Source organism: Pipistrellus hanaki, assembly GCF_964339955.1.
Source record: "Pipistrellus hanaki genome assembly, chromosome: 2".
NCBI lineage: Eukaryota > Metazoa > Chordata > Mammalia > Chiroptera > Vespertilionidae > Pipistrellus > Pipistrellus hanaki.
Window position 1 is genome coordinate 115,964,731 of NC_140504.1, and position 13,335 is coordinate 115,978,065.

The 13,335-nt window shown below is 38.5% G+C and overlaps 1 protein-coding gene across 3 annotated transcripts in view; it reads right to left on the reverse strand.

The window, feature by feature from the left end:
* The window catches only part of F13A1 (coagulation factor XIII A chain), a 167,393-nt gene that overhangs the window by 93,455 nt on the left and 60,603 nt on the right, over positions 1–13,335 (reverse strand). The window lies entirely within an intron of this gene.

Consider the following 13,335-nt stretch of genomic DNA (forward strand, 5'->3'; position numbering starts at 1 on the left):
CTCTGGTAAATTTTCATGTTTGGAAGAGGGTCAATGTGCATTTTGATTGGGGACCTGGTTCATTACATTTCTCTGGCCCTGCTAATACTTGCCATCCCTCTCACCTTTTCAGAGTTCTTTCCTTTTCCCGAATAAGGCTTTTATCACTCTCTCTGGAACAGTAGTTATCAATCTTGGCTGCACATTAGAATCATTCGGGAGATTTAAAAACTTCTGGACTAAACTCAAGATCGATTAAATCTGAATCTTTGGGATTGGGATGCGATCCAGGCATCAGGGCTTTACAAATATTTATTTATTTATTCATTTATTTTAAGCTCTCCAGCGATTCTGATATGAAACCAAAGTTGACAAAAAAAAAAAAAAAAAAATGCTCTAGCCCTTGCTACTCAAAGACTGAAGACAAGCACCACCTGGAAGCTTATGAGAAATGCAGAATCCCAGGCCCCTACTCAAACCTACCAAATCAGAATTTGCATATGAATAGCAGCCCCAGGGGATGTGTGTACAAATTGAGATTTGCAAAGTATTGCTCAGCCCAACCAGCTTCGATCCCCATTCTGGGCTGTACTATAGTTTTGATGGAATCCTTTGGAGATTCCTTGGCCTTCCCTGCTCTCCAAGACTTTCCTGACCCTTCCTATTTCTGGTCTCTGCCTCTTGCTTTCCATGTACCTGGTTTCATGCAACTGTAAATACACACACACACACACACACACACACACACACTTACTTATATTCTAATGTCCAATAAACTGTATACATTTACACTGAACAATTTTATAATTAAAATAATAAAAATATTCATTGCACCAACACTCTGAGCCTCTCTGTGATCCCCAATCCCTGCCAGAGAACTATTAGTCTACTTTTTGTCACTATAAATTAGTTTGCATTTTCTACAATTTTATGTAGAATCATACACGTTTGGAGGGGTCTGGCTTCTTTCACTCAGGTTAATTATTTTTATTTTTATTGATTTTAGAGAGAGGAAAGAAGAGGGATAAATAGAAACACCGATGAGAGAAAAACAATAATTGGCTGAGCCTCTTGCACAAGCCCACTGGGGATTGAGCCCACAATCCGCCATGTGCCCTGATCAGAATCCAACTGGTGACCTCTTGGCTCATAGTTTGACAATCAACCACTAAGCCACACTGGCCAGGCTCAGGCTAATTATTTTGAGATTCATTCCTGTTGTAGTGTGTAGCAATAGTTTATTCATCTGATGTCATCTGATCTTTCTAAAAAAAATCAGTTACATGGCAAGCATGTGTCAACCTTCACTGAGCCCTTCAAGTGTGAGCTTTGATGCCTCAAACTGCTGCCCTTGCTGGATTCTAGAGGCTGCAGGCCATGGTTTTAACAGCAGCATCTAGGACTCTAAATGGAAATGACAGCTTCATTCCAAGTGGATAACACATGAAGAAGTGACAACTGAGTTTGAGGTCAGTATTTTTGGGGAAAAGCATGAAAGAAGACTTTCATTTGAAAAGAAAATAACGTGAGGGTATAAGAGAGATGGCATTGACCGTTCACACGTACATGGCACTTGCCAGATGCTATCAAGCATCTTGATAAGAAAAGGCTACTCTTGTTTTTATTCTTTTGTAAAAGTGATTTAACTGTTGGGATTACTGTAATAATAAATATTTTAGCCAATTGGGTTTCAAATGCCTGTTGTTGAGATAAAAATTTCCTCATAAGACAACTGAGGTTGAGAAATGTCATTTAGGAAAATTGTAACCTGTTTTCCTTATAATATGAGATGTTTATGGACTTATCCTTTAAGATATTAATGGCAGATTGGATTATAGAGCTACAAATATTTAAATTGGTATAAAAAGATATGAGTCAAAATGGATAGCCTAGAAAGAAATGTTACAACATATATTTCACACACACACACACACACACACACACACACACACACATATATATATATATATATATATATATATATATATATATCTGTGAAATTAATATATAATAAAGATACTATTGCAAATCAAAGGGAATGAGTATTAAATTCAGCTGAGAATATTGGTTGCTTGGGAAAAGTAAATTTTCTGTACATAAAAATAAACTGAAAATTAATTTAAATCTAAATTTAAAAATAGAAAGCATAAGAAATCTCAAATAAAACAAAGGTGAATATTTAGTCTCTAGATGAAAAAGTTTTAGCTAAACAAAAATAACAGAAAAAAATCAAAGAGAAAAATTAATGCATTTTATTTAATATAAATATAAAACTTGATTTTCATATATAGTAAAATTTAAAGTATATAGCAAATTAGGAAAACATTTGCAGCAATAGGAAATGGTAGTAAAATTCCCTTATATGTAAAAAATTATAATAAGTTAATAAATGGGCTGATTGACAAAGATGCAAATACAAAAATCATTAAAAAATCATAAAGTGTTGTTCTAGCTGGTTTGTCTCAGTGGTCAGAGCATTAACTAGTGGATTGAAGGGTCATGGGTTTGATTCTAGTCAAGGGCACACACCTCAGTTGCAGGCTCGATCCCTGACCCCAGTTAGGACAAGTGTGGCAACCAATCAATATGTCTCTTTCACATCTTTATTTCTCTCTGTCTGTCTCTCCCCCTTCCTTCCACTCTCTCTAAAAAATCAGTGGAGCCGAAACCGGTTTGGCTCAGTGGTAGAGCGTCGGTCTGCGGACTGAAAGGTCCCAGGTTCGATTCCGGTCAAGGGCATTTACATTGGTTGCGGGCACATCCCAGGTGAGGGGTGTGCAAGAGGCAGCTGGTCGATGTTTCTCTCTCACTGACGTTTCTAGCTCTCTATCACTCTCCCTTCCTTTCTGTAAAAAAATCAATAAAATATATTTTAAAAAAATTTAAAAAAATCAGTGGAAAAATATCGTGGGGTGAGGATTAACAACAACAAATCTTAAAGTGTTTAAAAATAGGTCAGCAAAAGGAAAGCATTTCACAGAAGAAAAAATATGACATATATTCATAAAAACAATTTTAACTAAGCAGTATTTGAAGAACTCAAAACTTTAAAAGGAAATAAATTTATGCATATATATTAATTTATTTATGCATTTAAGCTTAATACTCAATACCAATTGTGTGGTGAATCATTAATCTACTGATGAGATTGTAATATTTTTTTGTTTTATTTTTTCTAAATTTTTAAAATTTAGCCTTGAAAATATATATGTGGTCTTTGATTCAGAGTAATGAATTTATCTAATCCTTAGAAATAATACATAAAAATGTATTTATAGAGTTTGTTCATCAGAGCACTACTTATAATAGTGAAAAATTGGGGGGAAATCTGAAATGCTCCCAAATAAATTACTTGTTCACAAAATAGAATAGTATGAACCATTACAATATTCTTTGGAAAAATGTTTGAAGACAATGGAACTACACAGGTAGCAAGTGAAAGCTTAAATGTGAAACACAAAGTTATGTATAAAATATATATAATTATGTAAAAATAATTAAAAATTGATATAATTTTGTAAAGATAAAATTTTGATACACTTATCTACCTCTGTTATTCCTGCAGATTCCTTGAAATTACAGAAAATTAGATATACATTAAGGGTGGAAACAAAGAAAGAATGACATGAGCATTTTCCTAAATAAATGACACCAAAATGAAACATGAACATGACTGTGTAATAGGTTGGTGGCTTAACCACAGATAATTACTTCAAGTTATTTTAAAACAGAGCAATTTCACTGTACACTCCCTGTAGAATATAACAAAAGAACAAGAAAAACTGCAAAATAACCAAACAAAAGAAATAAAAGAGAGCAAGCTATTTTAGTAATCATAGTATCCTAATATATAAAAACCCAGGGTCTGTAACATACAAAACGACCAAAGGCTCAACTGACTGAAAGTCAGTCCTACAGTCAGTGTGGGCACAGTGACCCAGCACTGACTGCTGAGGAGGTTGCAGATTAGGCCCAGAGAGAGGCCCGAAGAGAGAGGCAGGGTCTGATCCACAGCCTCCTTGGCAGCTGTTGATCAGCAGTTGCCTCTCTCTTTCTCTCTAGGCTTTGCCAGCAGCTGTGCCTCTGTTTCTCTCTGGGCCTCCATGGGGGCTGCTGATCAGCCTTGCCTCTTTGATCAGGCCCAGAGATAGGCCTAGAGATGCTGACTGGCATAGAAACTGACCAATCAGAACCAAATATGGGTGAACTGTGAGGAGCCAGTGGCTGCCTAGGAGGTGGAACTTTTGATGCTGACTGGCATAGAAACTGACCAATAAAAACCAAATTGGCCAGCAGGGGAGGACAGTTAGGGGTGATTAGGCAGTCAGAGGCAGTTAGGAATGATCAGGCTGGCAGGGGAGAGCAGTTGGGGGTGAGATCAGGCCAGCAAGGGAAGGGCAGTTAGGGGCGATCAGGCAGGCAGGCAGAGACAGTTAGGTGCTATTAGGCAGGCAGGCAGGCAGAGAGGTTAGGGCAATCAAGTAGGCAGGCAGAAACAGGGGCGATCAAGAAAGCAGGCAGGTGAGCGGTTAGGAGCCAGTGGTCCCAGATTGTGAGAGGGATGTCTGTCTGCTGGTTTAGGCCTGATCCCAGGGACATCCCCCAAGGGGTTTCTGATTGGAGAGAGTGCAGACTGGGCTGAGGGCCCCGCCCCCCCCCCCCCCCCCCCCCCGTGCATGAATTTTATGCACCAGGCCACTAGTTAGTAATAATTTAATATTAATATTTTTAAAACTAATATAACATAAGCAACCAGCTTAATGACATTAAAGACCAAGATTTTCAGGATAAAAGATATACATAAATGAAATCAAAGAAATGAAAATTTAAACCTTGCATACTAAATTTAAGGCATTTGTTATATAATAGTCCTTTGCGAATCATCCTAGATTTAGTACTACTTTTCCTTACTTCTTTTATTTAAAAAAAGTTTTTTTAACCTGAAGAAGACATTCTTTTTCTAATGATGTTCATGCACAATATGATACTTAGTACTGCAGCTGCAGACTGACAGCTGGATTAATTTTAAATCAGAATAAAAGTGTTAAAGGATTTAACTACAAAATGGAGTTTTTCTTTAAAATCCTTGATAATTGACTCTAAGAAGATTGATTTTTATTGTTGGAGAGTTTTGCGTTGCTGAGGTTCACATGATTGCTGATCCTCCCGAGCCACCACCTTTTCTGTAAGTTATCTGTGTGCTTGCACTTCCTCTCACCATCTTACATGTGTGCTCTTTTGAAAAATTTATTGAATAAACAAACTTAATAAATAAAACACTAAATAATTGTTTAAATAGTATAATTTTTTAACTTACAGCATATCAGGATAAATTAAAACTTTTGTTTTAAAATGCTGTCTGGAGACTATTGTGTAAATGCAGGTGTTTTGTAAAATCTTGAAACTGTAAATTGATATGTGTTTGGTCAGATTGTATCAGGCTTACTTTGTTTTTTTTTTCTTTTTCTTTTGCATTTGAAAATGACATTAGCAATAATTATAGTCAAATCTTGGTTCTCAAATGCCTTTCAGCTTGACTGGAATCGAACCTGGGACCCTTCAGTCCGCAAGCTGATGCTCCAGCCACTGAGCCAAACCAGTTAGGGCTGGTCATACGCTTTTATTATTAATGTCCTTATTAAGTATCATCATCCTATATAATAAAAGGCTAGTAATGCAAATTGACTGAATGGTGGAACAACCGGTCACTATGACATTCACTGACCACCAGGGGGAAGACACTCAATGCAAAAACTGCCACCTGGTGATCAGTGCACTCCCACAGGGGGAGCACGACTCAGCCAGAAGCCAGGTTCACAGCTGGTGACCACAGCAGCTGTGGCAGAAGCCTCTCCTGCCTCCCTGACAGTGCTAATGATGTCCAACTGATGGCTTAGGCCCATTCCCCATGGGATCAACTGGACATTCCTCAAGGCTCCCACACTATGATAGGGCACAGGCCAGGCTGAAGGACCCTGCTGAGTGCACGAATTTTATGCACTGGGCCTCTAGTATAATCATAATTTTTTCTCCTTCTTTAAGTCTCCCTCTGCCCATTTCTTATCAGCATAGGCTGCATTAAGCCTTGTTCCCTTAGTGTCCTATGGATGCTGTGGTAGCATCCATGCCACTAGAAGGAGGTTGCTCTGTAAAATTTAATTTTTTATTGAAAAAGCATGTATTCAGTATTTGCTATGTGCCAAAAACTTTCTAAGTGCAGTACAAAAACAAATAAACTTGTTGAAACACACAACAGCCCTGAGAGAAAGATATTATCTAATCCCCATTTTACAGATGAGGAAACTGAGGAAGAGAAAAGTAGAGTAACTTTCCCAAGGCCACAGTGCTAGTAAAACATGAAGCCAGGCTCTGACTACTAATACCAGTACATGTGGACTATGACTCTTGAGTCCCAGGAATCAGTTCAGTGTATCCCCACCACCCAACACAGAGCTCCTACTGAGAAAATGAGAGGGGGATGGATGTCTTGAGTTTGTAGAGTAAGAGAGACAAGTCCAAGAAAATGAAGGATTTGCCTTTGGGTTTTGGTTACTGTTGATGGGGAGTCATAAATTCAGGTGGCGCTCTATGAGCCGCAGGGAGTTCTGTAACTCAGGACCAGGCAACTCCTTTCCTTCTAGCAGCAGAGTTAAATCTTCCCGGAGAATGGGCGGCATAATCATGAATCCTCACCAAGGCAAGGAAGTCAAATGGGAAGACTTGATTTTAATTTTAAATTTATTTATGACTTTAAAAGAAGATTGAGAGTGGAAAGTACTGCTTTATTTCATGTTTTTTACTCAGATCTGTCACTTTAAAATATAGTTGTCCAAAGCTTGGATAAAAACAAACAAACACATCACTATAGAAACTCCAAACCTCCCCCCCCTATGTTTGATAGGCTAACAAAAATAGGAAAACTTAATCATCTGCCTCTGGAGACTTTTGTTTTTGGCTTTTTGTTTTGGTGTTGTTGGTTTGTTTTTTTAAAATTGGTTAGTGTTAGAGGCGTGGTGGGGTTTTATAGTTCCAGGGGGAAGTTTATTTTTCACTTAGTAAAATTGAGGGTACTACTAAGAGGAAAAACAAACTGACCAAGAGTTCAGTGTTGTAGAACCAGCACTTTGAAGTGTTAGAAGGCAGGTGTGTGAGTGAGTGAGTGTGTGTGTGTGTGTGTGTGTGTGTGTACATGTGCGTGTGTGTATATATAATGCAGTGGTTGAGAACTGATAGGAGAAACTAGGTCTAGATAGCTCATGGAGTTGGAGTGGCAGCACCTTGACCTACGGACAACTTATTAATCCTCAGTGACCCCTTGTAAACAATCAACAGCATAAAACTCAACAGGAAAAGAGGGCCTGCCTGGCGTCTTTGGTGAATGTGGCACGGCGCCCCCATCAACTGTGCCCAGCAGCTCTGCCACCAGACAGAGCAGACCTTCAATATTCCTTGTAAATATCCACTCTTCCAGATGACTAACGAGGCAAATAGTAAAGAATGATCTCATTCATTTTACTGCTCCTCTGGTGGGAATATGAGGTAGTTTTGAAAAGAGCATTATGGGCTGAAAAATTTTATGACTCAGTAGGATTGATTTCAGGTAACCTTGGAAATTACCTCTTGCCTCCACACCTAGAGAAAGTAAGAATTTATAACAAATATGTAAAAATGAATGCTAAGCCTATTGATTTTAATATCTGTATAAGGTCTTTGGGAGAAAGGGTTAGTCATCATCACCTGGGCTGAAAAAAAATTTTTTTTGCTTATTTACATTTAAATTTAAAGTAAGTCCCATCTCAAAGTCAATGAAGTCTAGCCTAGCAGAGTGAACTCAGGGATCAAAGGAAACTATAGTGGCCAGAAATGCCACCATGCAAGTAATCTCTGCAAAGGCTGCCTGATGGTTTACTTCCGAGTCTGGATTTGTATCTCATCCTTTGGAAGGAATGATGGTTTGGACCCTTCAAAAAGGCAAAATGTGTCATCATTTTAGTGATGGGAGAAATTTTGAGTGAGGGTATTAGGAGTAGCTTCTACTCTCCTCCCTTTTATATAAAAGCTGAACATCACTAGAGACAGAGGGAAGACTTATGCTGGGTGAATGCAATCACTCTTTGAGGGAGCGACTCCATCTGCAAAGCAAATGTGATCCCAGATTGGTGTCATCATGATATGTTTGTCCATATCAAAGTAAATCAGAAGTACTGGGGACTCCAGCAGGCTGTGTTCTGTAGGCATGTTAGGAATAAATTATTGTCTACAGAGCATATAAGAAATGGCATTTCCAGAATCTGTGCTTTTTAAGTGTGTGTGTGTGTGTGTGTGTGTGTGTATGTGTGTGTGTGTGTGTGTGTGTGTGATTTCAGAGAGAGAAAAGGAGAGTGAGATATACACTTCAATGATGAGAGAGAATCACTGATCAGCCACCTCCTGCATGCCCCACATTGGGGATTGTGCCTGCAACTTGGGCATGTGCCCTGACCAGGAATCAAACTGTGACCTCCTGGTTCATAGACAGATACTCAACCACTGAGCCACACCAGCTGGTTGTGCTTCCTTTCTTTCTGGAAGGTTCCAAAGCCACTATCTTCCTAAAATGGTTCAATACATTCTAGAGGCTTGCCTTTGTTCCTATTAACTCAAATGACACAAATCCATAAAACACAGGCAAATACTTTGCATTACATTACAGCTCAGATCAGCTTGAGAAGTTTGTTTGATTTGTTTGTTTTGCCGTTTAAGGATTTTTCCGTATACTCCAATATCTTCCGAAGGCAGACAATTATTCATGAAGCAACTCCACAGAGAACAGTGTCAGAGATTCTTTCCTCAGCATGTGAACCCAAAGGGAGCCTGTGCCCTTGTTGGCACTTACGTTTTTTTTAAAAAAGAAAACTTTTGTTTGCTCTTATAGTTATCAACCTGGATTTATTTTTCTTTATTTTTAATGGCAGGCCTTTCCAATGTTGATTCAAACATTATAGAAGCTTCCTGGCAGGCATTTACTTCTTGTTTATCATATTACACAAGACAGAATACTAATGTTCTGGTTAAAAATAAATAAAAAAGAGCTTATCCTTACCAAACCAGGAATTCACGTTTCAATTGTAGCTTGTTTCTTAATTTTCTATATGACCTTGAGAAATTTATATAACACCACAAGTCTGTTTTTTCTCTTGAAATATGAGGCTAATAATCTTCTCCCTGCCTGTCAGACTACTGGTCATCAATTCAATTAGGTAAACATTCATTGAACATTCACTCTGTGCCTAACACCATGCTAAGCTGAATGAGAGAAGGATCCTGCTTTCCAAAACATACAATGCAGGGAGCTCCTGGCTAGGAGCATTCTTTGAGGAGTATAAAAATATTACATGCCGGGAGCCAATTCCAGCATATCATAATTACAAAAGTTGCATCAACAGGTTGATGAAACTTGGACTCAACCAGGGCTGAGCCACATAATGTAATTACCTGTTGGAATGGCTAAAATGCATCTCCCCCAAATCTGAATAGAATTGTTTGCTGCCAGACAGCTCAGGGCATCTTATTGCCTCCAGTTGGCCAAACACCTGAACAACTGAAGGCTATTCCCCAATCTGACAATGCTTCTGTAAACCCTACCCTTTTGAAGCCCCACCCTTTGAAATGTATTATCTCCACTTTGCCTTAGGACAATTTGTGTTAATAAATAGCAAGGGATCCTGCATCAAGAGGTGGTTTTTAGCTCTTTTAGCTGAAGCTCCTTTGACCCCCAATGCCTTTCAAAACTATCTTTCATCCTTGGACTCTTTCTGAATCTACATGCAGCTCCTTTCTCCAGATTGCTGAACTCTTCGTAATGCTGGGACAAGAACCCCAGTATTAATAGACGCCCACTCAGGGCACCAATAATTACACATACAAAGAATTGTAAAAACACATGAATTGGCAGGTTAATTTGATTTGACCTTATTCTGGGATCACCTGTATGCCATTTAAGAGAATGTTTACTTTATGTTGTTTAGGGTCCCTGTGGATTGCAATACCACAGTGAATGATACTTATTGTAAAAAAAATGATGAATAAGCCTCTAATGAGTCTGACACAGATAAGAGTGATATATGAACTTTTATTCAGTAGAATATTTGAATAAGCAAGGGCTTAAAGTTTTACATAAGCTTTATTAAAACATCATAAAAATTCACTAAAATGACTGTTTAATTGCTATTGCATGCAAGCACTATTCTAGGGGCTGGAGAGGTCTCCTCTCTCCCCAACTAAACCAGATGCCCTTATTATATGTTCTTATTGTGCCATGATTTATTTTAGTGCTTTTCCCATTTGTGAAACCTTTGTAGAAGCTTTCTGAAGGCAACTATTGTCTATTTCACTTCCATATGCCCAGTGTCTAATATAGCATTAAACTTTCCTATTTGTGAGTAAATAAATAATACTGTTGTACTACCCATGGGTAATTATGTTGTCATGGGACTGGAGGCAGCATGGGGAAGACTTACTCTCAATATGTATAGATTGAATGGATGAATGGCTCTAGTCTGAGGGTAGGAATTTTGATCTGGGTACAAGGGTTTCCAAGATAAAAATTTCAGGTCATTGTTACCCTGAGAAATATCAGTCTTGGTGATTACTTCATTCTGTACTGAAGGATATAAAAGACATATATAGTTACAAAGAAAATAGTATAAGGATGAATTTCATAATAAAATAAAAACTGGTCATATTTATTACTACCTATTAAAAGCACCCAGATACTTAGAACATTATTGATTTATTTACATTAAATGTAATTGATTTCTAGGTTTCAAGGAAATTACAAAATAATCACATGGAATCCATAAGTAGAAATACCAAGTGCTAATTTGGTGTCAGATGCTGAGACAGAAAAATCCATACACACATGTTCCCACAAACACACTCCCACGTACACTATATAGTTTTTTTTGTGACATTTTTCAAGATGGTTCAGTGTGAGATTACATTTACAATTTACCTGTGATGGTAGGTGGTGTGAACCTAAAAGCATTTATTTGGAATTATTAAATCAATGAGGCAAATATACATTAAACATTAAGCATGTCCTAGGTACTGTGATAGGAGCTATATACAAGGCTGATTGAGGTAAATAAAATCAATGATAGAAAATATGGGAGGAAACAAGTCGCCAAGAAAAGAAATATTCCATAATAATAAATGATGCTCCACCAATGAAATACTGGCCTGGATGAAGGATAGAGCACAGGTATGGGGCAACTAAATATTTCAGAACATACTCTCTGGCACTAAGGCTAAACTACCAATCTGGAACACTGTGTGTTTAAGTAGTAAAATACATTCAATAATACAGAGTTTCTGAATAATCAGAATTCACAAAACTGTCGACTCACTCCTGCTACCTTTGTGGGTACAGTTCTCTTTCCAACCTCTTGGAGAAGGGCTCCCTCCTGGAATTGATCTGAAGCCCATTTGGTGCTATTAAATTAAAAAATCTAGCCAATAATTCTCCCTGCATCCCTCCTGCCCTCACTAGTGTGGGATTGCTATTGATCCCCATTAATGATTTAGTGATTAAGAATAGATCGCCTATGAATGCAAAGAAAGCTGAAGGGCCCATTGGAAGACAGCTGAGCATGCCTTTATTAATAAGTACTGTACATGCCCCTACAATTTCAATCCAGTGTCCTAAGCCACCTTGGATGCCACTTCCGCAATGAGTGTGCTGTTTTCAGCATCATGCTCATGTTGCTCTCTTTTGACAGTTTCTGATTTTCTCTTCTGTTATCTTTCCCACCTGGCTAATGGCCAAACCCCTCTCTTTTTATCTACTTTCCAATTGTCAGACCATATCTTCAAGAGTCCCTTGTTATGAATTAGCATATGCAAGCACAAACTGCATTTGTCAGGCAACCAAGTATTTGAGTGTGTCTGGGGTTCATGACACAGATCCCCTTTTTTGGGTTATGCCTCAGTTTGTATTAGGCTGGGAAATCACACAATAAGTTAAATGAGAAGAGGGCTTCTTTCTCTCATTTCATTAACATTCCCTGGGAGATATCAGTGAATATTGACATTGGAATATAAAAGGTTATTATCTTATTCAAAACTGGTTTGGGTCAGTGGATAGAGCATCAGCCTACAGACTGAAAGGTCCTGGGTTCAATTCTGGTCAAGGGCATGTACCTTGGTTGCGGGCACTTCCCCAGTGAGGGGTGCAGGAGGCAGCTGATTGATGTTTCTCTCTCATTGATGTTTCTAACTCTCTATCCCTCTCTCTTCCTCTCTGTAAAAAATCAATAAAATAGATTAAAAAAATAAAAAGTTATTATCTTAAAAGCTGACACCAGAATTTTTCTGGAATGATGGAATGGTCTTCAAAAAATATGGAGTCCCTAAAAACCTGACTATTGGAGGAGCACAAACAACAAAATAAAAAAGGTTGCTGAACTGCTCTGCATGAGAAAACAAAGAGTTTTCTTTGAAGAGAGGATGGGAGAGACTTTCGGAGAACAAGGAAGAACAGAAAGGGCAAACAAAGAGGCAGTGAGATAGGGAGAGCTTGGGGTTAGGTGTAGGGAGGAGTCAACACAATTTTAAGAGTAAAAAAAAAATACACTCCTGAATTTTGTATTTATTGATTGATGGTTATTACATGAGCCAGTGGTTCTATAAGTGTGGTCCCTGGCTAGCAGCACTAGCATCTCCAGGGAACTGGTTACAAATGCAAATTCTCAAGCCCCACCCCAGATCTGCTCAACCTTGGGATGCTGCTCAAAAATCAGTTTTAACAAGCCCTCCAGGTGATTCTGATATATATCAAGTTTCAGAACCAGAGTAAATTTTCCCACCTCTCACCCTCCACATCAAATTGCAACTAATTTCTAAACATTTTGAATGCTTCGTGGAATGTTTTTTGGAGGAGCATTGTTGTTTTTGAGGCATCATTGGTGTCAGCACTGGGAGAAATAGGATTCCTGGAGGTGGAGATGGAATTAAGGACAGAAACCCCCTAATTTAATAAAGGGATTTGCAGAAATGTTTGTACTTTCACAGGCCAAGGGATTCGGGGGCTGGAGGAGATTGCAGTAGTGTCCCTGTGTTCTGGGGAACAGAGAGGACCCACCACGTCCCACTCCGACTCATGTTTAAGCCTCTATTACTCTTTCCTTGCTTCTCATTCTCCACAGATAACTTTGCTTTACACTTCACTGAGCAAAAGAGAATCACAAAGTGGCAACAACGTCATCCTCCTCCTTAATTCTAGAAACCCATGCTTTCGCCCACCTTCTGTTTTATTCCTGTCACAATGTAGGGTGGACAGCTCCATCTGTCAAGCCCTTCAGTTCTCTGTTCCCTACA